Source organism: Euprymna scolopes, chromosome 39, assembly GCF_053919585.1.
Source record: "Euprymna scolopes isolate OS-2025 chromosome 39, ASM5391958v1, whole genome shotgun sequence".
In the NCBI taxonomy this organism is placed as follows: domain Eukaryota; kingdom Metazoa; phylum Mollusca; class Cephalopoda; order Sepiida; family Sepiolidae; genus Euprymna; species Euprymna scolopes.
In genome coordinates, this window is record NC_136520.1 from 40,005,725 (window position 1) to 40,018,767 (window position 13,043).

General features: G+C 30.9%; 1 protein-coding gene across 11 annotated transcripts in view; it reads left to right on the forward strand.

The window, feature by feature from the left end:
- Window positions 1-13,043, forward strand: part of LOC145263767 (coiled-coil domain-containing protein AGAP005037-like) — a 758,348-nt gene that overhangs the window by 539,516 nt on the left and 205,789 nt on the right. The window contains exon 1 of one of the 11 annotated variants that reach the window (XM_080120817.1): window positions 12,262-12,350. The exons of the other annotated variants lie outside the window; for them this stretch is intronic. The gene's annotated coding sequence lies outside the window, so the exon portion shown is untranslated. Of the gene's footprint in view, window positions 1-12,261; window positions 12,351-13,043 lie in introns of those variants that run through there. 11 annotated transcript variants of the gene reach the window in all.

The following is a 13,043-nucleotide window of genomic DNA, read 5'->3' on the forward strand; positions in this document are numbered from 1 at the left end:
TTATTGGGGGGGGGGAGGTTCATAAATATATTTAAAAAATAACAGTTCACAAATATATTAAAAAAACAATTCATAAATATATTAAAAAAAAACAGTTCATAATATATTTAAAAAAAACAGTTCATAAATATATTTAAAAAAAACAGTTCATAAATATATTTAAAAAAACACTTCATAAATATATTAAAAAAACAGTTCATAAATACATTTAAAAACACAGTTCATAAATATATTTAAAAACAGTTCATAAATATATTAAAAAACAGTTAATAAATATATTAAAAAAACAGTTCATAAATATATTTAAAAAAAACAGTTCATAAATATATTTAAAAAACAGTTCATAAATATATTTAAAAAACAGTTCATAAATATATTTAAAAAAAACAGTTCATAAATATATTATAAAAAACAGTTATAAATATATTTAAAAAACAGTTCATAAATATATTTAAAAAACAGTTCATAAATATATTTAAAAAAACAGTTCATATATTAAAAAAAACAGTTCATAAATATATTAAAAAAAAACTTCATAAATATATTTAAAAAACAGTTCATAAATATATTTAAAAACACAGTTCATAAATATATTTAAAAACAGTTAATAAATATATTAAAAAACAGTTAATAAATATATTAAAAAAACAGTTTATAAATATATTAAAAAAACAGTTTATAAATATATTTAAAAAACAGTTCATAAATATATTTAAAAACAGTTCATAAATATATTTAAAAACAGTTCATAAATATATTTAAAAAACAGTTATAAATATATTTAAAAAACAGTTCATAAATATATTTAAAAAAACAGTTCATAAATATATTTAAAAAAACAGTTCATATATTAAAAAAACAGTTCATAAATATATTAAAAAACAGTTCATAAATATATTAAAAAAACAGTTCATGAATATATTAAAAACAGTTCATAAATGTATTAAAAAACAGTTCATATACATATTAAAAAAAAACAGTTTATAAATATATTTAAAAAAACAGTTCATAAATATATTTAAAAAAACAGTTCATAAATATATTTAAAAAAACACTCCATAAATATATTTAAAAAAAATCAGTTCACAAATATATTTTAAAAAAACAGTTCATAAATATATTTAAAAAAAAACAGTTGATAAATATATTTAAAAAAACAGTTCATAATTTTTTTTATAAATAGTTCTATTTTTATGTTTGATGTGAAAAAGAACTTACCAACACCTAATGTTTTAAAAAAAAACAGTCCATGAATATATTTAAAAAAAAAAACAGTTCATAAATATATTTAAAAAAAACAGTTCATAAATATATTTAAAAAAACAGTTCATAAATATATTTAAAAAAACAGTTCATAAATATATTAAAAAAACAATTCATAAATATTTAAAAAAAACAGTTCATAAATATATTTAAAAAAACAGTTCATAAATATATTATAAAAAAACAATTCGTAAATATATAAAAAACAGTTCATAAATATATTAAAAAAACACTTCATGAATATATTTAAAAAACACTTCATAAATATATTTAAAAAACAGTTCATCAATATATTTAAAAACACGGTTCATAAATATATTTAAAAAAAGTTAATGAATATATTACAAAACAGTTCATAAATATATTTAAAAAACAGTTCGTAAATATATTTAAAAAACAGTTCATAAATATATTTAAAAAAACAGTTCATAAATATATTTAAAAAACAGTTCATAAATATATTTAAAAAAAAACAGTTCATAAATATATTTAAAAAAACAGTTCATATATTAAAAAAAAGTTCATAAATATATTAAAAAAACAGTTATAAATATATTAATAAAACAGTTCATAAATGTATTAAAAACAGTTCATAAACATATTAAAAAAACAGTTCATAAATATATTAAAAAACAGTTCATAAATATATTTTAAAAAAAAGTTCATATATTAAAAAAACAGTTCATAAATATATTAAAAAACAGTTCATAAATATATTAATAAAACAGTTCATAAATGTATTAAAAAACAGTTCATATACATATTAAAAAAACAGTTCATAAATATATTTAAAAAAACAGTTCAATATATAAAAAAAACAGTTCATAAATATATTAAAAAAAACAGTTCATAAAGATATTTAAAAAAATAGTTGATAAATATATTTAAAAAAACAGTTCATTAATATATTAAAAAAACATTTCATTAATATATTAAAAAACAGTTCATAAATATATTTAAAAAACACTTCATAAATATATTTAAAAACAGTTCATAGATGTATTAAAAACCAGTTCATAAACATATTAAAAAGCAGTTCATAAATATATTTTTAAAAAACTTCATAATATATTAAAAAAACTTCATAATATATTAAAAAAACAGGTCATAAATATATTTAAAAAAATAGTTCATAAATATATTTAAAAAACAGTTCATGAATATAATTAAAAATTAGAGTTCATGAATATAATAAAAAAGTTTATAAATATTTTTTAATAATTCTATTTTCATGTTTGATTAAAAAAAAACAGGTCATAAATATATTAAAAAAATAGTTCATAAATATATAAAAAAAACAGTTAATAAATATATTTAAAAAAACAGTCCATGAATATAATTTAAAAAAAAAACAGTTTATAAATATTTTTTTAAAGTTCTATTTTTATGTTTGATTAAAAAAAACAGTTCATAAACATATTTTTATTATAAAGGTTATAATTTTCTTATAAAAGTTGAAACAAAGACTATTTAATCACACTTCTATTTTTATATTGACTTAAAAAAAAAAAGGCAACATTATATACAGTGTTAGTCATCTGTACCTTAAAATTTGTCTAACATCACTTCTACCGAATGGCTTTGTAAACAAAGAAGCGCGACTCTTAACAAAAACCCGTCAGACATATCATTTAGCAAGGCGTCCTTCGACCCTCTCCTCTAATATTGGACTAACCCATTCACAAACGACACTTTACATAACAGGCTCAATAAAGCATAAATACATTCATTGTAGTTACTTACTCTCTAATGCGAAAGTATTCATATCCATCCATTTCTTTAATACTTATCTTGAAGTGGCTTTGCTCTTGATTAGTGCTTACTCATTAATAGGGCTATGACAGCAGCATATTCTTTTCCTTGTTTTGATTCTCAGGTATATATCTATTGATATCTTTATATGTTTTTATGCAGAGTGATATGGTTCTTGGTTGATGGTGTCTGTGTCGGATATATACTCGAGAGTTAAAACAATGAAAAGAATATGCTGTTGTCCTAGCCCTACTCATTAATAAGAAAAATTTAAGCGTAAAATTATAAATTCTGATATTTTTTTTTTTACAAGTGAGTCACCACTTATCAAGATCCAAAGGCCACTCGAGGATAAGTGTTAATGAATGTAAGGTGGTAGTGTAGTAATCATTAATGGTGTGAATTGGGTAGAGTTTGGATTATTTAAGGGGATGACTCAACAAGAACTTGTTTACATTGGACTTGAAGGCTTAACATATTGTAATCGTCCAAGAAGCAGGCTAGTGGAAAGAAGCTTTGTTCGTGGAATTTGCTTTTAGATAATTTTTATTTATTGGAAAAAAAAAAAAAATTCAAGACAATTCCACAGGCGTGCAGTTCCCAGAAAGAAGCTTTGATCATAGAATTTATGTTTAGGTTTAGGCACAGATAAAGAGTGGGGAAAATTATTGATAATGTTTTCAGCTAGTCTAGTGTTTCTTGTGAAAGTTTGGCGAGGGGGGACCATAGATTAAAGCTCAGTCGAACACTTTCCATGAAAATAACGATAGAGCAGAGACAAACTCGCAACATCTCTTCTGTGAGATAGAGGTTGCAGTGAAGAGAAAAGGACATCTCCCACCAGGCCACGAAGTCTATTTTGAACCCTATCAAGGCAGGACAAGTCTTTTCTAGCAGCTCCTGCCCATATGTGGCAACAGTATTCCATCCTTGGACGTATCTGGCTCTTATATAGATAGAGAATTGCATCAGCACCCTCCTACTATATCCAGCTAGACATTTTATCCTCATCCCCCAAAGTCAAGAGATCAAAACCGTTCCTGTAATCATTTGGTTCTCATTGATTGCAGTGTAATGCTAGTTCTGTGCAGCTCTAGAAGTTCCATCCTCCCCGGCTTTGTCTTCTCTCTTTGCGAAGTGGTCAGTTTATTGCTAATTGCCTGAGACGCCTTTACAAGGAAATGCCAATGTGGCTGCCTAGGCACTTTTTGAAGATCAGAGTGTTCCTTCTCAGGGCGCTGACTTCTTAATCCAACTTTTCGACCCTGGTGTCACAGTTCTTGCAGTGGGAGATAACTAAATACCTCCCTCCTAGTAATATATATATTCACAGAATGTGAAAGATTATATAATATAAATTCCACAGTCAAACAACATCGAAGCCTACAAAAGCCAAGACAGCTAACAAACCGGAAGTCCAAGACTCGAGTTTCACCCTCATTTGGGCTCATCAGTTAGACATATCCGGACCTGGCAAGCACTCTGTCAACTGAGCAAACATCCCGCACACAAGAAATTCTATTAACTAATACAGATCAAGCAAACCATGCCAAAATCCGACTGTGGAATGGGCCTACTTCGTCTCGACAAGGGACGCGGTCATCCAACCAGCTAATAACCCCAAGCCGATGTCTCACAAGTAGGAATTTTCAACTCGCCGGGACGATGCCATCCAGATATGCTAACCTTGCGAGCAATCAGTGATAGAATTTTCAGAATATGAGAGATTATATAATTATTTCCACAGGCAACGTTGCGGTCTACAATAGTCAAGATACATATATATATATATATATATATATATATATATATATATATATATATATATATATATATATATAAATGTTGTTTGTTTTGGTTTTAGCGATATGTTTTGAATGAATTGAATTATTTACGAAAGCGCATTTTTACCTAAATGCAAGCTTGGAAAAATTTTCCCTTTAACCAATTTGGTACCCCCACATGGGGAGCGGTATATATATTATTTTTAAAATGTAATTATCTACTGACACGTGTTTCGTCATCTACGACTCATCAGAGTGGCTGAATATAGCGAGATTGAATAGTCATCGTCTACAACTGATCAGAGTGGCTGAATATGTCATAACATCCGGCTGTAGTGATCTAATGATTATATATATATATATATATATATATATATATATATATATATATATATATGTTCCATCCTTTCGGAAATCATCAGTGCAGGATGACACGAATACTACGGGTCGGGAGATTCAAACCCGGCCACAGAGCCGACCCGGATGGAACACTAGTGTCTATAGGTATTAAGAAAATTATTGCTGTATATAATATATAATTTATTAATTTATTATTAATTTATGTTCTGGTAGTGTTGTGTTCCTATTTATTTTCCTCCCCACAAGGGCAGTGTTAGACACAAGGCCGGTTTTTAATGTGGGGGAAAATCCAGCTTCCCAAAGTGGGGCACCCTGGACAGGAACAAAAAATAAGAATTGCCTCAGCCATGAAGGATTTCTCCTCCACTGGCATTGTTGTGTTAGTCAACTAGTGTGTATATCTCACTAATCCAGTCGAATCCACCTGCTGTGTTTGTTGAAAAGCAACATGGCTTCTATCCTGACAATCAAATATTGCAGACAAAGTACTGTCGCTGACTTTGAATAATTCAAAAACTAAAGACGAATAAAAATACTAGTGGAAGGACCAAGAGACTCAGTCAAATAGGACACGATTGCATGAATCGTTGCTATGTAGCACCAGTAAGTATCAACTGATGTTTGCCACCTACATCTGTGTGTACTTGTAACACACATACCAAACGGCTCCCCCACCCTAACCACCACCACACGAAACTAATGATGTAACTAGTTCACTATCTAACTGTTGGTTCTTTGAGTACTATACCAGTAATAGACATTTTTTTTTTTTTTTTTTTGCTTTTGATGATTTTCCAAGTTTTGATGCTTTCGAAGGTTTTGTCGAAAGACCTAATTTTACATCATAATCTAAACTGATCTGCTGAGTTATAAATGTATGATGGATACAGTGATATCATACAGGCACCATAGCATCCCCCCTCCCCAATCTAAAGTCCATCCCTTCCTCACTATTGTAGAAGCAGTAGAAACGTGGTAGTGTCAGAAGAGGTATTGGTTCCTTGCAGGGCCACCCATGGTGGACAAGTTTGGCATCGAATGGCATTAGGGCTGCAAATCAGCCAACAGATATCTTATGAAAATTGAGGGGGAGTCTCCATCTGAATCAGTCATCTCTGTTTCTACAGGGCTTTACGTTGTGGGTGAAACAGTCGCACTTGCGAGTGATTTTTAGTCATTGTATTTCTCTCATCGACAATCTTCCAAAGCTTGCTACTGAGTGAAAAATATTTTTTCAACTTTAAGTTTTTTTTGTTTTTTAACAAAACGAGCAAAGTTAAATTATTGAAACGATAAAACGTTTAATAGAACAATATATTTATTTATTTTTTAATGAAGACAATATATTTATTTATTTTTTAATGAAGAAAAACATTGGAAGAAATTTGAATTTTTATACCTTCAAGTCTCAACATAAAATTTGGTGTGTATTTAGAATTACACTTATTTAAAATACAAAAATACAAAAAAAATCTTTATAATGTATGCACTTGTCACAGAACAAAAGTGGCATATTCTAAAAATCATGTGGGTTTTGCTAGTAACTTTTCTATTTGGTTAGTAAACGAAAATATTTAGTTGTCAAAGGTCAACTAAAGATAAATTTGTCTGTAGATCCGGGTTCTACTTGTGGCATGAAACCTTGGTAATTCCCTATTAAAATATGTGATTTATTTAGGGATGCGAACATCCAATGGCTAAAAATGACCTGAAATCGAGTGGAAGCCATGGCCTGTGTGTATGTGTGTGTGTGCGCGTGCATGTGTATATGTGTTTTTGTATAGAGAAAGAAAAGACGGCACAAAAAATATAAAAGGCAAAATTAAGATAAAGTTACCGAGGGAGGTAGAGGAACTGGAAGTCATTCTTTGATGAATGGAAAGTTATCTAAGTCCTTTAACCTCATCATGAATTTTTTGAAGTCTTAGCCTTCATGGCAAATTAACGTTTTTAAGTATTGATCCAGAACCTGACCAAGGCCCACAACATCTTTACGCAGCTTACAGTTAGCAACCGGAAAAGTTAAATAATAGACTCAACCACATCAATTTCCTATCTTTTTACCCCTACAAGACCACTTGAATATGAATATATATATATATTATTACGGTGACAAGAAAGTTCTTGTGGGTTTTAACTTTTAAATTCATAACAACATATCTCGGCTCAAACAAAAATTTATTGATTGATTTAAATAAGCACCATCAGAATGAACACACTTTTGCCAACACAAAACAAGTGTATTAATGCCAGTAACGTAAAAATCACGTTTTGGTGAAGATGAAGTCGCTGAAGGTATCTTTGATATTGCTTAGGTTTTTGAAGCATTTCTCAAGCAGAAAATTATTGAGATGCTTGAAAAAGTGGTAGTCGGTAGGTGAGAGGTCTGGAGAGTATGGCGGATGAGGCAGTTTCGTAGTCCAATTCGTTCAACTTCTGCAGAGTCGGTTTAGCAACATGCGGGCGGACATTTTTGTGGAGGAGAATTGGGCTTTTACCATTTAAAAATCTATTCAAATCTCATGAGCGACTCATAAAATGAAAACAAATAAAAATAATATATATATATATATATATATACTTCTGATGAGAAGCCTATATATTAATACGATAGCGTGTGTGTTATTTATTTATTTTCTGTGCCATGCTTACATCTGAGTCGTTTAATTCTTATGGACTTCTATTTCTTGTAATAAATAATTTTACCAAGAATTCTTCATAAGTTTTGGTTTCAATTTCGATATAGCTTCTACTTATGTGGTTATAAAACTTCTTCAAATGCACTTATGATGTTAGGTCATATAAAACTGTTAACTTTGGTCAAAATTTTGTATCTTGATTTTAATCTTCATAAGAGGATATAGAAGTGGTGCAAAACTGTTCCGTTTAGGGAATTATTTTTTTCCATTCTAGAATATTCTTGCAATCTATATATATAAAAGCGAAAATGTGTGTTAGTGTGTGCACTTTTTGTGCATGTCCACCAAAGGCTTTTTTCGCTGGGCTTCTCGGTCGGTTCGCTCCTTCTTAAAACTTTTTATATGCTGTCTAAATCATAATATCTACAAGTTAAGGATGGGGTTCGTGTCTATCTTTAATTTGGCCGACTTTTGCATGCTACTTTCGAGATTTTTTTCGATCGCCGTGTCTCATTACGCTTTTCAGTATAAAAAAAGTGAATGCTGGGGTGGGCCTTGCAGCGCCAAACAGTTTGACCTTAATAAGGTCAAATATCACACAACACCTGTCAATTTCACTTTATAAACGTTAAATTAAGACAGCTTTCACTTCCTCTCCCCTTGTGGCTGAGATGGTTAAGTGTCTAGGTTTTTTCCCTTTCGTTTCCTCCTTCGCGTCAAGGCTTTGGGTTCAAGCCTACCTTCCTACTAAAACTTTTTGTCTTTTACATCTCCAAACATCCAGCCAACGTTTTTTTTTTTAAACAGGGTTGTTTTGATCTACCCAACACCCCCCGCCCCCACCTCCAAACACCCGGGCACCGTCGGGTACCCTGCTAGTCTAATATATAAAGGGCAAAATGGACGCGAGTGTTTATGTATGTCCACGAAAGGCTTTTTGCCTCGGACTTCTCACGCCAGTTAGATTCCACAAGAAGTTTTCGCATACTTCCCAGGTCATAATATCTAATTCGCAAACAGACATCGTCTCTATCTTTATTTTGATCAAGTTAAACAAAATTACCTTTGTGCCATCGTCTCCAGTGTCTTTTTTGTATAAATAAAGTGAAACTAATCGAAAGCAAACGCCTGGCCTTCGGGCCGGGTAGTATCTGTTCTGTAATTGGTCCTTAGTCAATGTAGGGAAAACCCTTCATACTGAGACAATTACTATTTATTTGGATACTGCTAGAGTGCCCCTTTTTGGGGGGGAGCTGCTTTTCCTCCACACTAAAAAGGACCTTGTGTCTAATTTCTTTTCGTGGGAGGTTTAAAAGCAAGGCCATTTCTGCAAGTCATCTTTTGTTTTTGATTGACTGTTCAATTTGAATGCTTGGGACTTCCGGTCATGTCATAGAGTAGCAGTAAGATGTCAAATTTTCTTTCACTTTCTCACTTTCTTTTCCATCTTCGCGTTACGGGTTCGAGCCTGCCTGCCTACTACCTCCTTTTTTTTTTTTTTTTTTTTTTTTTATTGCTCAACATACACCTACAAACACCCGGGCAACGCCGGGCACCCAAGTTAGTTATGCATTAAAGAGACACAAACATATGAAATAGAAAAAACAGGTGATTATTCAAAGATAGTTAGTATCCATTCAAACCTTTTACTTAAATCATAACTTAAATCTAAAACCTTTAAAACGTTAATTGCAATTTTATTTCTGAACTAAAAATACAAATTTATTAAAGATCAGCACTCAGATTTATCGAAAATATGTTTGAAAATAATGCGAAATAAATGAGTTTTTCCAGCCTCTTTTCTACAATTAAACCAAAACTCTTTTATATTCATCTTCAAATCTCTAAGAATGGTTTTGCTAGTCATTGCAATCGTAACGCTTCAATTTGAAGTAAGCTCTTCATCAGTAAATGGACAGATTAATTGGAAAAACTTAATTTCAGAACATTATTATAAGACGTTCTGTCTGTCAAATGGTTCCATCCATCCAGTGCGGCCACAGCCAAGATTGAACCCACTAAATTCAAATCTTGTCGGTAGCTGAAGGCTTGATGCTTCGTCTGAGCTATCAAGGGTATGTTTTATCATGACACCATCATAAGGTTGGGTGCTTACTACATCTTAAGAGAGTCCCATCTACCCTCGAGAGAAGGATAGACCACACCAGTTTCTCAACCTGGTTGGTTAGTCTGAAATAGCATTATCATTGATCTGTTTCTTTTTTTAAGTTCTAAATGACATTTTCAGTTGTCTGACTTGAATTTTAAGTATTATTTTCATTGGTCTGTCTTGTTTAAATTTGAAATATCATTTTCCTCAGTCTGCCTGGACTAAGTTTGAAATAGTATTTTCACTAATCCATCTGGCTTAAGTTGTAAATATCATTTTCGTGGGTCTGCCTTACAGAAGTTTGAAATATCATTTGTGTTGACCAGTCTTTTCTTTTGAAATAGCATTTTTGTAGGGCAGTCTCACGTAAGTTTTAAATATCATTTTAATAGTGAATTGATACATATGGATAAAAAAAAAAAAAAAAAACTTGAAAACCTAGGGGGAAAAAAGAAAACTAATTGATGTGAAAATTCCTAAATTAAAATAAATATAAAAGTTGTAACAAAAAAAAGTCAAATCTTTGATTATATCTGTGTTCTAGCTTCCATCTTTTCAACAATCTGGCTACTAATTCGGTGGCACCAAATATTTAGACTTTTGCCAGAACAATAAACTCATTGAAGAGCTTTCCGTTCATGTCAGCAAGACGTTACATCTGTACACAGGAATCAGACACCAAGAAAAACAGGAAGTATATGAAAACAGATGGCAGGAAAAACAATAAAACCAATGAAGACGTAATTATATTTGATTCTTTTGTCTTGATATACATCCATACATCTATATGCCATTGGTTGGTCTGTCAGTAGGTCCGTCGAGCCTTCACATTGAAATAGCATTTTCACTTCTTGAAAAGTGAATGAAAATCTTTTATTTTTGATGTGTGTCCAAATATTTCAACAAGAGATTCTGCCGATCAGATAAACTCTTTGATTTGTCTCACTTAAGTTTGAAAAATCATTTTTCTCATAAAGCACACAAATTGAACCTCTGTCCATTAATCGGTCTGTCACAGTGTAGTTTGAAATAGCATTTTCGTTGGTCTACCATACATAGGTATGAATAGCCTTTTCATTGGTCTACCATACATAGGTATGAATAGCATTTTCATTGGTCTGTCATACTTAAGTAAAATATAGCATTTCTTGGTTTGTCATATGTAAGTATGAAATAGCATTTTCTTTGGTCTGTCATACTAAAGTATGGAATAACATTTTTTGGTCTGTCATACTTAAGTCCGAAATAGTATTTTCTTTGGTCTGTCATATGTAAGTATGTAATTGCATTTTCTTTGGTCTGTCATATGTAAGTATGGAATTGCATTTTCTTTGGGCTGTCATATTTAAGTATGGAATTGCATTATCTTTGGTCTGTCATGCTTAAGTATGAAATACAATTTTCATTGGTCTGTAACGCTTAAGTATGAAATAGCATTTTATTTTGTCTGTCATACTTAAGTATGGAATTGTATTATCTTTGGTTTGTCATACTTGAGTATGAAATACAATTTTCATTGGTCTGTCATGCTTAAGTATGAAATAGCATTTTCTTTGAGCTGGCATGCATATTAAATAGCATTTTCACTGGTCTGTCATACTTGAGTATAAAATAGCATTTTGATTGGTTTGTCATACACAATTACAAAATAGCATATTCTTTGTTGTGTTATACTTATTTAATAACATTTTTAGATGCATCCATCTCTATAACGCATTCTGTCCATCAGTTGGTTTGTCGATTATTCCACTTCGTACACATGAAATAGCTTTTTCACCTGAAATCCGATATGGTTGCATCACCTGCGATCTGGAGTGTTTCAGAGTGTGTCTTACATTGATGTTGATGGGTCCAAACCCATGTGGTAGCTGCTTAAGATATGGAAAGAGTCAGTTGATGATAATGATCTGATTTTGGTGGGCGGCACATGTAGAATTGCGGCAAGTTGGAAGTCATTCATGACGCATATTGAATGAACTCATCTTAAGAAATGGCGCCGTTCTTCCCACTCTCGCACCAACAAGGATTCGTATTAACCATTTTTGTTTCATTTTGTTTATGGCTTTCTTAGTTCCTGCAGTAAACAATGCCTTCCCAAAAGATTTGAATGGCCGCATCTTTCGAATATCCGCTTCTGTTCTTTTATGGCGATTTTCTTCAAACACAGCGTAAAAATAAACTTCTTATTAAGAATAGGCGCATAGGTGCCAATACCAATCTTGGCTTTGTTTCAGTTCCAAGAATATCCGTCCAGAATTTACGCATTTTCTTGTAACTTCAGTTAACTACAGAGATGTGACCAAAATAAAAAGACATTATTTTGCAGTAATCTGCTAAGACTGGGAAATGATTACCTACATCCAAGACTCGCTTTTTTGCTGCAACCTGCCGATGGTGTGGCTATAGATGTCTGCTGTAGAAAATGAGTGAAATCTGCCGTTTGTAAGTATATTGGGTGGGTCTGTTTTATGACATAACTCAAGAATTCCATAATGGTGTCCATATCAATATAACAAAATAGATTCATTGAATATGAATAGTATTTTCGTTGGTCTGTCATACTTAAGTATGGAATAACATTTTTTGGTCTGTCATACTTAAGTCCGAAATAGTATTTTCTTTGGTCTGTCATATGTAAGTATGGAATTGCATTTTCTTTGGTCTGTCATATTTAAGTATGGAATTGCATTTTCTTTGGTCTGTCATATTTAAGTATGGAGTTGTATTTTCTTTGGGCTGTCATATTTAAGTATGGAATTGCATTATCTTTGGTCTGTCATACTTAAGTATGAAATACAATTTTCATTGGTCTGTAATGCTTAAGTAATAATAATGGTGTCCATATCAATATAACAAAATTGATTAATTGTTAGCCTTTACTAATCTAGAAAAAATATTTCATACAATCTATATATCTATAAAAGTGAACGTGTGTCTGTGTGTATTTCCCTATGCAATAACTCTGTCAATTTTAAGTCTACAGGCTCGAAATTTGATATACAGGGTACTGAGATTTTGGAAAATCTTTGTAATCGGTTTTTGGCCAGAAATTTGGCTGTTAAAGGGTCAAAGTTCAACGATTTGACCTTTGAGAACTCTACCAAACCCGCCCGACAATTTTGGGTCTAAACACTT